Source organism: Mobula birostris, chromosome 9 (assembly GCF_030028105.1).
Source record: "Mobula birostris isolate sMobBir1 chromosome 9, sMobBir1.hap1, whole genome shotgun sequence".
Classification (NCBI taxonomy): domain Eukaryota; kingdom Metazoa; phylum Chordata; class Chondrichthyes; order Myliobatiformes; family Myliobatidae; genus Mobula; species Mobula birostris.
This window is the reverse complement of record NC_092378.1, coordinates 70142885-70156298: the sequence shown is the minus strand read 5'-3', so window position 1 is coordinate 70156298 and position 13414 is coordinate 70142885. Positions and strand designations below refer to the sequence as shown.

The following is a 13414-nucleotide window of genomic DNA, read 5'->3' as shown; positions in this document are numbered from 1 at the left end:
ACAAACATCAATGGACCCAGCGCCAATCCCTGCAGCGCTCCACTAATCACAGGCCTCCGGTCACAGAGGCAACCCTCTACTAACACTCTCTGGCTTCTCCCACAAGCCCAATGTCTAATCCAATTTACTACCTCATCTTGAATACCCAGCATCTGTACCTTTTTGACCAACCTCACATGCCTTGTCAAATGCCTTGCTAAAGTCCATGTAGACAACATCCACTGCCTTGCCGTCATCAACCTCCCTGGTAACTTCCTCAATAAACTCTAGTTAGACACAACCAACCACACATGACGCCACACTGACTATCCTTAATCAGTCCATGTCTATCCAAATACTCATATATCCAGTCTCTTAGAATACCTCCCATTGACCTTCCCACTACTGACATCAGGCTGACCGGCCTATAATTTCCTGGTTTATTTTTTGAGCCTTTCTTAAACAGCAGAACAATATTGGCTATCCTCCAATCCTCTGGTACCTCACCTATCACTAACAATGTTTTAAATATCTCTGCTGGAACCCTGGTGATTTCTGCACTTGCTTCCTGCATGGTCTGTAGAAATACCTTGTCATGCCCTGGGGATATATCCACTCTAATTTGCCTCAAGACAACAACCACCTCCTCCTCCTCTGTAATCTGCATAGGTCCATGAAGTTGATGCTGTTTTGCCTCACTTCTATGGTCTCTGCGTCTGTCTCCTCAGTAAATACAGATGGAACAAAATCAATTAAGATCTCCTCCATCTCTTTTGGCTCCATGTATGGATTACCATTCTGATCTTCCAGAAGACCGATTTTTGTCCTGTAAATCCTTTTGCTCTTGAAATATCTGTAAAGTCCCTTAGTTTCTCCTTGTTTGCTAGAGTAACTTCATGTCTTCTTTTAGCCTTCCTGATTTCTTTCTTAAGTGTTTTTTATACTCATAAGCTATGTTCCCTCTAAGCTGTGCGCATGTGCGTGCACACACGTTTTTCAACCAGCACACAGAGGAAATTAATGTGCACACAAAAGGTTAGTTACCTAAAATAATGTAGATAGAGTTTACAAAGAATGAGTAAATGCCAAAGACAGGAGAGAGAGAAAATAACTGAGTGACTTAAATATGTATGTTATTTTGTTGTTATTCTGTGCAGTTTCATGTCAAATATTTTGTAAACCTACATAAACTGTGCCATGTGTGCATTCAGTGTGCACATACTTTTGTCACAGGAAAAAAATTTGCACAACATAAGATTTTTGCGCACACTGACTACTAAAAATTAGAGGGAACATTGCTCAGGAGCATCCTATTTGTTCCTACCTGCAATGTACCTCCTTTTTTTTTCTTAACCAGGGCCTCAATATCTCTTGAAAACCAAGGGTCCCTAAACCTGTTATCTTTACCTTTTATTCTGACAGACACAGACAAGCTTTGTACTCTCAAAATTCCACTTACCAAGTACACATTGCCTTTCCCAATCTACACTTGCCTGATCATTACTGATACCATCAAAATTGGCTCTTCTCCAGTTTACATTCTCAACCCAGAGAACAGACCTATCTTTTTTCATATTTACTTTAAAATTAATCCAATTGTGGTCACTAGATGCAAAGTGTTCCCCTATACAAACTTCTATCACCTTCCCTGTCTCATTCCAAAAGAGCAGATCCAGTATTGCACACTCTCTCATTGGGACATCTGTGCACTGATTAAGGAAACTTTCCTGAACACATTTGACAAACTCTGTCCCATCTAGTCCTCTTACAGTACAGGAGTCCCAGTCAATATGTGGAAAGTTAAAATCACCTACTACAACAGCCTTACGTTTCTTGCGACTATCTGTGATCTCTCTACAAATTTGTTCCTCTAAATCCTGCCAACTGTTGGGAGGTCTGTAATTTAGCCCCATTAATAGTAGTCATAGTCATAGTCATACTTTATTGATCCCGGGGGAAATTGGTTTTCATTACAGTTGCACCATAAATAATAAATAGTAACAAAACCATAAATAGTTAAATAGTAATATGTAAATTATGCCAGGAAATAAGTCCAGGACCAACCTATTGGCTCAGGGTGTCTGACCCTCCAAGGGAGGAGTTGTAAAGTTTGATGGCCACAGGCAGGAATGACTTCCTATGACGCTCTGTGTTGCATCTCGGTGGAATTAGTCTCTGGCTGAATGTACTCCTGTGCCCACCCAGTACATTATATAGTGGATGGGAGACATTGTCCAAGATGGCATGCAACTTGTCATACCATTCTTATTTCTCAGTTCCACCCATAGTGCCTCTCCAGTCTGTCCTGACTAAGCAGTGCCGTGACATTTTCCCTTCCTTCTTTAATCCCTCCTGTTCAGTCGCACCTGAAACAATGGAACCCCATAATACTGAGCTGCCAGTCCTTCCCCTCCTGCAAGCAGGTCTCACTAATAGCTATAATATCATTTAATTCCAGGTCTTGATCCATGCCCTGAGCTCATCTGCCTTTCCTATGATGTTTCTAGTACTGAAATATACGCAGTAGAGGACATTAGTTGCACCGCGCTCAACCTTTTGATTCCTGACTTTGTCTAAGGTCCTAACATCTATCTCCACAACCTGTCCACTATTTGTTCTGGCACTCTAGTTCTTAACCACCCCCCCCCCCCTGCAACTCCAGTTTAAACCTTCTCCACATCACTTCCCCCAACAAACCTTCTCCACATCACTTCCCCCAACACCCCCCACTCCCCGGGCAGCACTAGCAAACCTTCCCACTGGGATATTAGTCCCCTCCAATTCAGATGCAAATGATCTCTTCTGTACAGGTCCCACCCTTCCCTGGAAGAGAGCCCAATGATCCAAAAGTCTGATGCCCTCCTTCCTACACCAAATCCTTGGTCACATGTTAAACTGTATGATCCTCCTATTTCTGCCTTCACTAGCACATGGAAAGGGGAGCCATCCTGAGATCACAATACTGGAGGTCCTGCCCTTTAATCATCACTCTTACTACCAATCTAATTGGTACTCACGCAGACCACGACCTCTGGTTGTTCATCCTCCCACTTAAGAATGCAGAGGACTCAATCCAATAAGTCCCAGACCCAGGCACCCGGGAGGCAACATACCATCCAGGAATCTCATTTGTCATCCACAGAACCTCCTTTCTGTTCCCCTAACTAACACATTCCCTACACACCACAGCTCGCCTCTTCTCCCCCTTTCCCTTCTGAGTCACAGAGCCAGATTCAGTGCCAGAGACTGACTGCTGTGATTTTCGTCTACTAGGTCAGCCCCTTCAACAATATCCAATATGGTATACCTGTTGTTGATGAGGATGGCCACAGGGTACACTGCACTAGCTATTTAATCACTTTCCCATTCCTGACTGTCACCCAGTTTCCTGTGCCCTGCACTGTTGGTGTAACTTCCTCTGTATATGTCCTATCTATCACCCTCTCAGCCTCCCAAATGATCCGGAGTTCATCCAGTTCCAGTTCCAACTCCTTAATGAGTAGTGTTAGTGCTGCCGCTGGATACGCTTCTCACAGGTGTAGTCTTCAGGGACACTGGAGGTCTCCTGCCTTCCCATATCCCGTAAGAGGAACATTCCACTAACATGCTTGGCATCCCAACTGTTTTAACCGAGAATGTATAAAGAAAGAAAAACAGTACATTGTGGGTGAGAAAAATAAACTCTACCTATAGCTTTTATGATTTCTCTTACTCAAGCCTCTCCTCGCTGAAGCCTCGAAGAGCTAAAGCCTCAAAAACTCCAAGCATCAGGGTTGTCCACTCCAAGAATGGCTGCTCTGCTTGCCTCTGCCTTACTTTAACTTGTTCTTGCCAATCAATCCCGAACGCTGATTGGTCATTGCTCAAAGCACCAATCTGCTGCAAGTTGCTGCCTTTTCTACTCGATCAGTGAACCTGAGTGGGCTACGTCTCCCTCTCCCCTTCTTCTGTCCCTCTCTCTCCTTCTTCTTCTCTCCTTCTCTTCCTCTCCCCCTCTCTCCCTCCTTCTCTTTCTCTTTCCACCCTCACTCTCCACTCTTCTCTCTTCACTATCTCTCTACTCTCTCCCTGTCCTTCCTCTCTCTCTTCCCTCTCTCGTCTCTTCTTTCTTCCTCCTTCTCTCATATCCCCCTCTCTCACTCTCCCTCCCCCTCTCTCTCTCTCACTCTCCCTCCCCCCCTCTCTCTCACTCTCCCTCCTCCCCTCTATTTCTACCTTCAGCTCCAATTCTTAGCATTAGCCATAGCCCAACCTAAGAGATTTCCACTTGCACAAAGAAATTGCCCCATTTTATACTCTTCAAGATCCCTTCAAAAACCTTTCATAACATTTACCCCAGTACTTTTCCAGACAAACATGTTTTTCACCATTATCTACTCTCAAGGCTGCAGGCTGATACTCACACGAAGTTCTCAAAACAGTGCTGTGGACTGGTTCCCTTGTACTTTCTCAAAACATTCCCACATCCCATTTTTTTTTTTACAAACTTCCATTTTGTGTTACACATTTTAGCATATACCAAAGAGGAATCAAATTTAACTCTTTCCTCACACAAGGCTTGTTCTAATACTCTAAGTTGGCCATTACAGTAAATTGATGTCCTAAATAATTTTGCATTTTGTGCATTAAACAAGTTAGTACAAATCAAGATTTGTACAGGACCTTGGTCTTGCAGAAGCTGCTTGTAAACTTCAGTCTTGCAGCTCAGTCTCCAGGCTTGCAAAAATGCAAGTATCATCTTACTAATGAAGCTCATCTACTGAGATTCAGGTAACCTAGGTCCCGAAGCAAAGTCATAAAATGAAACATTTTCCATTAGTTCCGAAAATTATTTCATTCCCACAGGAAGTCTGTTAGTGGTGAGGTGCAACATCGCTGCAAAAAAAAATGGGGGTAAGTGCCGGGGCAATGACATAGCCTTGTCAGCCAGCATTCTTCACTGAAATTGCTTCTGTTAGAGACTTATTGGTTAGTTTCATGCACTGGTAGGCAGATGGTCCTGAATTCAAACCCAACTGGGTCCTAACCAGGGCAGCAGCAGTATCTGTGTGGAAGAAAGGCCTGGCAATCTACTTCTGTATCTTGCCATGAAAACCCTATAGACCCTATGGTCAAGCAACACACATAAAAGTTGCTGGTGAACACAGCAGGCCAGGCAGCATCTCTAGGAAGAGGCACAGTCAACGTTTCGGGCCGAGACCCTTCGTCAGGACCTGCAACTTCAACAGCAACTTTTATGTGTGCTGCTTGAAATTCCAGCATCTGCAGATTTCCTCGTGTTTGAGACCCCATGGTCCATGAGGTCACGAGGAGTCAGACTCGACTAAAAAGACTGAACAACAACTTTAGTAATATCAATATCACTATAGAGCAACTGTAAGATGATCAGCAACTAAATTTTAATCATACCATGCCAAAGGCTCCTTTTCTGTGCTGTACAATTCAAAGACTCTGAACCACAAGGCTAAGCACCTGGAGCTCAATGTAAGGGGCAGAGGCAGCACAGCATCTCACAAACTATCCACCCACCTGACCCATCGGATATCTCTGGACCCATCTGTGGAAGAGTCACTAGTTCCCACATTGGCCTCATGTGCCACTACAGAACCCACAAAACCAGAATGGAAGCAAGTTATCCTCCATCCTCAGGGACTGCTTAACAAGAAGACAAATTGAGTTTAAGAGAGACTGCTGAAGCTTTAATTCAGCAAAAGATGCATCTTAATTTAGGAACTACATATTTATTTTAGAAATATATTATACAGTTCCTGCTACAGTATTCTGCAGACATGTAATCCATGGCTGTATGAAAATAGAAGATAAGAGTGAAAATAAAAGAAGCAGATTTTAATAGCTGTTCACCCTTAAGACTTAAATACATCAAGTACTGTTCAGAGAGCTCAACCAAGGTTAAGACATCTTTGTAGAAATAGACAGTTAACATCAGCTAGAGTGTTTAATTACAGAAGACATCTGATCCTTCCCTCACAATTTAGACTGTGGGAGGAAACTGGAGCACCGGGGGAAACCCCACGTATTCCACGGGTACAGAGTCTCCTTACAGAACAGTGCTGGAGTTGAACTCCAAACTCTGGAATGCCCCGAGCTAACTGCTGTATCTACATGCTCTTCATCAGAATCAGGGAGAAATGGTAGGAAATGGAGACACAACCATCTGCAAATTCTGGAATAGGAAGCAAAAACAAACAGCTGGAGGAATTCATCAGGTGAAACTGCATCCGTAGAGACAAAGGGGTCATCATTGTATTGATAAATCGACCATCTCTTTGCTTGCACTGACGCTGCTTGACCAGCTGGGTTCCTCCAGCAGTTTGTTTTATGACCAGAAGTAGGATTACTTGCTAATTTTTCACTCCCTAATCCAGAGCCACCAAAGCAAAGCAAAGCGTCAGCTCAGGTAAAGTTGACTATCTCAGCCTAGGCCAGGAAAAAAAACGTAATTTTCATAGCTTGTATGGTTTGATTGCACAGCAGGAAGTCTATTCATCTACTGAACAATAACATAGAAAAGAAGAGTAGGCGATGGTCATATATTAAATCCATCAAATTCTATGAAAGCTCTCAACATTTTTCATGAATTCTGAGTGCAAAGCTGTATCTATGTCATTCAGTTTTGGACAATTATTCTGTATATTTGTCCATTTATCTGTAGAGCTTAAAAGAGGAAATGTTAATTGTGCCTTTTTACTGGTTACAGTTGGTGGAAAAGTTTACTTGTTTGGTAAGGCTTTTTTGCCACAACTTATATCTGGTTTATTATTTATTTATTTGTTTTGCAATACAGCACAGAGTAGGTCTTTCTGGCCCTTACAGCCATGCTGACCCAGCAACCCTCAAGAAAACCAATTGACCCTAACTAATCACGGGACCGTTTACAATGATCAATTATCCTACCAGCTATGTCTTTGGACTGTGGAAGTAAACTGGAGGACCCAGGGAAAACCGAAACATTCCATGAGGAGGACCAACAGACTCCATACAGAAGAGTGCCAGAATTGAACTCCAAACTCCGGAAGGCCACAAGCTGTAATAGGATTGCGCTAGCCACTAAGTTACTGTGCCGTATCATGATGCAGGTAAGCTCTATGAATATCCTTGTGCACTCTGGTTAGAGGACAATAACGGAAATTATAAAGGTGACTGTGCAACTAGTCAGTATAGTACTAATATCTGATCTTTGGAAACTGAACCCTTTCCATTCCCTTCGACAGGCAACTCCAGTTGTACTTTGGCTTCAGAGAAGTACCAGCAGAGACAACACCATGCCATTCATTTGTTGGGTTGGAAGCTGCCAGAGTTTAGAAGAAGTCCGGAAACAGATCAGACTGTTATAGCAAAGTGGATTTTAAAGTAACACAAGAATGTAGAGTTATTTTTCACTTGATTTCAATTGCAAATTCTACTCTGCACAGGAATCAAAGTAAATCAGTCTAACCATGTAACGTTGCACTACACCACATGAAGGGCATCTTTCCCTTTATGGTTTGCCTCAGGATTGAACTTTTTTATAACACATATATCAGATTATGAAAGGGTTGGTTGTTTTTGTTTCATATGGCATGGCCCAGGAGGGGCAGAGCTGAGTCTGTCTGTTCGGGAGCCAGAGTTGGATCAATCTTCATCTGGCATTTTGTCGGCGGCCATCCCAACATAGTTGGAATCCCCTGATGGAGTCCTTGAAGCATGCAAGCCTCTACACAACGTCAACATGTTGATCCAGGTTGTGGAGGAAAGGGATGGTTAACCAGATAGAACAGTTGGCATGACAGCACAGTAATTTGTGTGGCTGCCCCAGAGCTCATGTTGGAGATTGGACCGATGTTTGATTTTGACCTGGGTGGGGTTTATATTGAATTTATTTAAATCTTACATCCATCCCACAATGTGAGGAAGTAAAAATCTTCGCATTATGACTCCATTGCAATGTACAGACATGTGAATTTATATGTCTAATGGCTTGTAGAAAGAAGCTGTCCCATAGCCTGTTGGTCCTGGCTTTAATGCTGGGGTACAGTTTGCCTGAGGTGGAAGAGACGCGGTTGTGCTTTTTCTTTGCCACACAGTTGGTTTTTACAGTCCAGGTGAAATCTTCAGTGATGTGTATATAGAGGAACTTGAAACTACTCACCCTCTCAACTGCAGACCCATTGATGTTGATCGGGGCGAGCCTGTCTCCATTCCTCCTGTAATTGAAAAAATTGAAAAATCATACTTTATGATGTAGAATCATGCAGCAATGATTCGACTTTTTAGCTCATCAAAGCCACATCAGCCACCAAGTATCTACTTATGTGAATTCCAATATATTCTTTCCACGTTCTCCCAGATGAACTCTCTTAAAAAGCAGCCCACATCAAAGTTGCTGGTGAACGCAGCAGGCCAGGCAGCATCTGTAGGAAGAGGTGCAGTCGACGTTTCAGGCCGAGACCCTTCGTCAGGATTAAAAAGCAGCCATTTGTTTTAATCCTACACTAATCGCATTTCATTCTCCTCACAAAATTCAAATTTCTAAGTAAATCAAAGTACATATATGTCACTATATACAACCCTGAGATTCGTTTTTTTGTGGGCATACACAGTAAATCCAGGAAACATTTATAGAATCAATGAAATACTGCTCCCAACAGGACACACAAACAACCAATGTGTAAAAGACAACAAACTGTGCAACTACAAAAGATAATAATAATAAATAAATGAGCAATCAATGTTGAGAACATAACATGAAGATCCCTTAAAAGTGAGTCCATAGGTCATGTGAACAGTTCAGTGATAGGGCAAGTGAAGTTATCCCTTCTGGTTCAGGAGCCTGATGGCTGAAGGGTAAAAACCGTTCCTGAACCTGGTGATGTGGGTCCTGAGGCGCCTTTACCTTCTTCCTGATGGAAACAGTGAGAAGAGAGTGTAGGTTTTCGCAAATAAAAATGGCAAAGGCGTTTTAATTTTTAGAAAAATCGTAACAACTCATTTATTGTACTCCAAACTGTGAACATAAAGCATGGGAAAAACTTTTATGTAATTACATCATCACATAAGACCAGCCCCTTAAAGTGAACTCCAACTCAATGTCAATGTTTATGAACTATGTATGTTTCCCCCGATTGCGTAACCTACACAGGACCCCCTCCTCCCCCAGAATTCACTAAAACCAGCATTGTGAGCTTGTCCGGAGCTCGGATGAGCTGCCCAGCTCAGGTACTACGTTCCCTGGGTAGAAGAATAGCAGGTGCCTCTGGCTTGTCTAGAGATGTTTTGACACGCTCATGGTCATGTCATGATGGCAGAGAATCCTTCAAACCGGAACATGTTCAGGTTTACCACTCCTATCTATAATAGAAGTCCTTTCTCCCCATTCCAAAAGGCAGAACGGGCTATCGTAATGGGGCTGGTATGTATTATAGAGGATGAAAACAAACAAGGCAGAATGTGGGTCAACGGGAACCCAAGAGTGCTATACGCCATGGTGGGAGGTAGGAACAGGTGCGAAGGAATTGAATTTACTGAGGAGGGTGGAACGCTGTTGAGAGGCCCAACAAGCAGTCATGGTGTCAGGAATGAGATATCTGGCACTTGTAATGGCTGTCTGTATACCAATTCAGCCGCAGGCGACTGCAGGTCCTCTTTTGGAGCTGTTCTGAGCCCCAGGAGATGATCATGCCAACATTCATCAGTCAGGAAAGTCCTCAAAGCAGCCCTTGAGAAACCACTGGACTGCAGATGGTACGTCATGGTGTGATGATACACGAGAACCTGATGGTAGCCCATACCTAAATCGACTTTGGAAAATATTAACTTTACAGCTAAAAGTGACAAAAAGTCTTGGATGTGTTGGACTAGGTAACCACTGGGGGTGGTGGTGGCCTTGTTAAGGCATTAGTAATCACACAAGGGCATCATTCACCATTGGACTTAGGGACCATATGAAGGGGGTGAAGCCCAGGGGCTAGTCAACCGACTAACCATGCCAAGTATTTCCATGTTGGTAAACTCAGCCGTTATGGTTGCCAGCTTTTCTGGGTCTAGTCTACGCGCACTGGCATGTCCAGTTGTGGGAATGAGGTGCCTGACCCCATGTTTTGTGACTGCAGTGGAGAATGTGGGCTTGGCGAGGTTTGGGAATTCGCCCAGCAGTCAAGTAAACTCACATGCAGTGGTGCATGCACTAGACAGAGTTGTGGGGAACTTACTGGGGGGCAGGTAACGACCCAAAGTCCTTAACATCCACAAGCCTGGAATTTTTAAGAAAATCTGCATGAGCAGAGGTCTAGCCACTTTAGCCAGGATGAAGTCCCATGTGTAACATCGCCCACTGAAGCAGAGTGTCACCCATCGTGACCTGTAGGTCTGAATCCCGCTGCGGTTGGCGGCCTCCAGTGAGGTTTTCTCACTCTTTGCCTTCTCATCAATAGGTGATGCTGTCAGCACCTTCACTTGAGCAACCCGTGTCACACAGGAAACGTCCTGAAAGGGTGTCCATAATGAACAGGGGACAACCTTGTGATCTGGAACCCACAGTGTTCCCAGATGTCTGGTGTCCCGATGTGCTGGCACTGTCGAAGCTGCAAGGCAGTCTGCACTTCCTGGCGTTCATCCTAAAGTAAAAAGCACAGGTCCAGCGTCATCTATTTCACAGCCACGGGCAATCTTATGTTGATGGGCCTTGCTTACCGAGCCTATAGAGTTAGGGAAAGGAGGAGGAATGATGCGTCACTACCTGGCTGAGTGTAGACCATCAGCCATTTTACCAAGCTCCTTACAGTCCATCACGGGTGCATTATCCAGGCTTACTGGACTTGATCAGGCATTTGCTGCATGAAGAGATCTTTAAAAATAAAACAAGGATGGTGATTTCCCAGGAGTAACAGCATTAGCTCCAACAGTTTAGCATTGCCAAGGGCAGGCAAGAAAAGCAACTGTTTGGTTCCAGTAGTCCAAAAGTCTATAAAGGGTGAGTTTTCAGCAATTGGTGTTTATCGTGTTCTAGTAGGCTCACCACTCTCGCAGCCATGGAGTTACTGACTGACACTACACGTAGAAACATTTGGTGTTGTCGGCAGACATTTCTCTTAGCACGAATTGGGCCTCAGTTTGTACGAAACAAATAACGGTATTTTACTCCCAGATCTCAGCAGTTTCAAAGTGACTACGTTGGCCGACATTTTCAGTAACTCTGGAATCGTCTTAGAACATCAATATATGTTGTCAGAACTAAAAACAGGGGAGCCTTTTAATGTTTAAGGAAAACAGTAACAGCTAATTTATGGTACTCCAAACACTGAACAGAAAGTGCGGTAAAAACTTTACGTAATTACATTATCACCTCAGACCAGCCTCTTAAGGTGAACCCCGACTTAACGTTGGTGGGTGTGAATAATGTACATCTCCACCAACTACCTTACCAAGACTATGGTTCCCATCAACTGCCCTAGATTCAACAACTCACTTATGCACCAGGGGCAATTTACAACAGCTAATTTGTGAAACAATTTGCATGTCCTTGGGAAATGGGTGAGAACCAGTGTGTTCTGGAGGTATGAATTGAATCTGGGTTGTTGGGGCTGTGAAACAACAACCCAGCTGTGATTGATTGGACAATCAAACTGCTTGCTTGACAATTTAAGAGACATTTATACTGTTATAGGTACTGGCTTGGGTAACAGATGCCCTTCTCTGAAGGCAAACACGAGCAGCCATCTGCAGTGGCTGATCTCACTGAAAGACTCTGGTTTTAGATGAAGGACGTTAAGAGAACCAGATGGATTTTTACAACTGTCCAGTGGTTTCAAGGCCAACTGGTTTTAAATTCCAGGTCGTTAAATTCCACAGCTGCCATGGTGAGATATGAACTCATACCTCTGGATTTCTAAAAGGGAAATCATCCCGTTTTCCAGCTTCTACTTGTTAATAACTCCTTTTGTGAGACTGCACAATCTTTTTAGCTCCTGTGTAGGTAACTGGTTAAACACGAGAAATTGACTGAGGCATGCACAGAAAAATGAGAAAAAAATGTCAGAAAGATTAAAAATGTATATTATTATTTATTCCAGTGACAGATTTTCAGCAGATGATGGATACAGTAGATTTTTCATTTTCGTATTTAATTGTAATTCACGAATCTTTTGTAAAATAAAACGCCGCTTTACTTGCTGTACCACAAAGCCTAATTTAATAGTGCAAAAAATGGCGCGCTTCTGGAGAGAGTCACGTGACGGCCAGCGCGGTGACTGCGGGGCGAATCCGTGACGTCGCATGCAGATAGTGGGGCGTGTCCGCGGGCGGTGGCCTGATTGGCTGCCGAGCGACAGGCGGTGGGGGAAAAGGGGGAGGCCTAGGAGGGGATCGGCAGACGCAGAGTGACTGAGGAAATAAGAGGCACGTACTGGTCCGAATCGCACACTTTCTTCCTCTCCCCCCCCCCTCACAAAAAGCCAAAAAAAAAATCGACGGTACTCACAGGGGAAAAAAAAGCTCCGGGCTTTGGTAAAACGATGGGTGAGTTGGGTGGTAAGAGCCAGCTCTGCGGTAGGCGGGAATCGTTGCTTTCAGCCGCCTTCCACTCCGTCTCGGCGCGATGTTTTATTTTTAATGCGACCTCCCACGTTCCGGTAGAGGCCGCTCCCCGACTCCGCTGTTGCTGCGACGGCGGCCGACGCTCGGTTCGGCTCCGCTGCGCTCGCTCGCTCGCGGGCGGGCGGGCAGTCGGCCGGGCACGTGTTCCGGGCGGCGGGCTCGCGCCCCGGGCGTTAGGAAGCCTCGCGCGGTGGCGGCTGGCGGGCACCGGGCGCCGCCGTTTGTGGGCAGAATCACCGGCGTCTTTTCCTTCCTTTAACCCCGAGTGAAGCGGGGACAAAGCTCGTCAGCGGAGACCGCATTCCTTCTCCGAGGTACGCCTTGGATCTTCTATGTTGTATTTGCCTCCTGCCCCCGCGCCGTGAAAATTTCCCTCCCTCAGCTGAAAGAAAGAAAATTGTTTTCTACCGCTAGTGAAGTTGACAATGCTTTTACAAAAGGACAACATTCAGGGAGAACATTGCTGTGATTGCATTTATCATCCGGCTCTCATCGTTGTAGATGGATGTCTTTTGTGTGGGTGGGTGGGGTGTACTTTTCGTATTTTTATTTTCATTGTAGTCTTACAGCGAACCTTGTGGCTTTCATGTGGCCGGCGGAGCGCGGTCGTTGCGGGCCGAGACTGGGTGGGGAGGGTTGTGTGTGCTGATGGGGAGTGACCATTTAAGCTGCCGCTGTTTGAGGAGGAAGACGAGCTGCCCAGCCTTTCACTCCTGGATTTTCCCTACTTTTTTTTGTCGTTTAACCAGTGCACTGGCTGAGGTAGTAGTTTGTGTTGTTGGAAGGGTCTGTGACACTGCCCAGTATGGAGATAACTGCGCAAGCTACTGCCTTGCTAGTGCTG

At 44.6% G+C, this 13414-nt stretch overlaps 1 long non-coding RNA gene across 1 annotated transcript in view; it reads right to left on the bottom strand.

Annotated features, from left to right (window-relative positions):
* The window catches only part of LOC140202827 (uncharacterized), a 47693-nt gene extending 34493 nt beyond the window's left edge, over positions 1 to 13200 (bottom strand). Inside the window, exons 1-2 of the long non-coding RNA XR_011887196.1 lie at positions 12455 to 13200; positions 8129 to 8183 (exon numbers count right to left, since the gene is read on the bottom strand). This is a non-coding gene — a long non-coding RNA (uncharacterized lncRNA). The remainder of the gene's footprint in view (positions 1 to 8128; positions 8184 to 12454) is intronic.
* Positions 13201 to 13414: the final 214 nt, after the last annotated feature.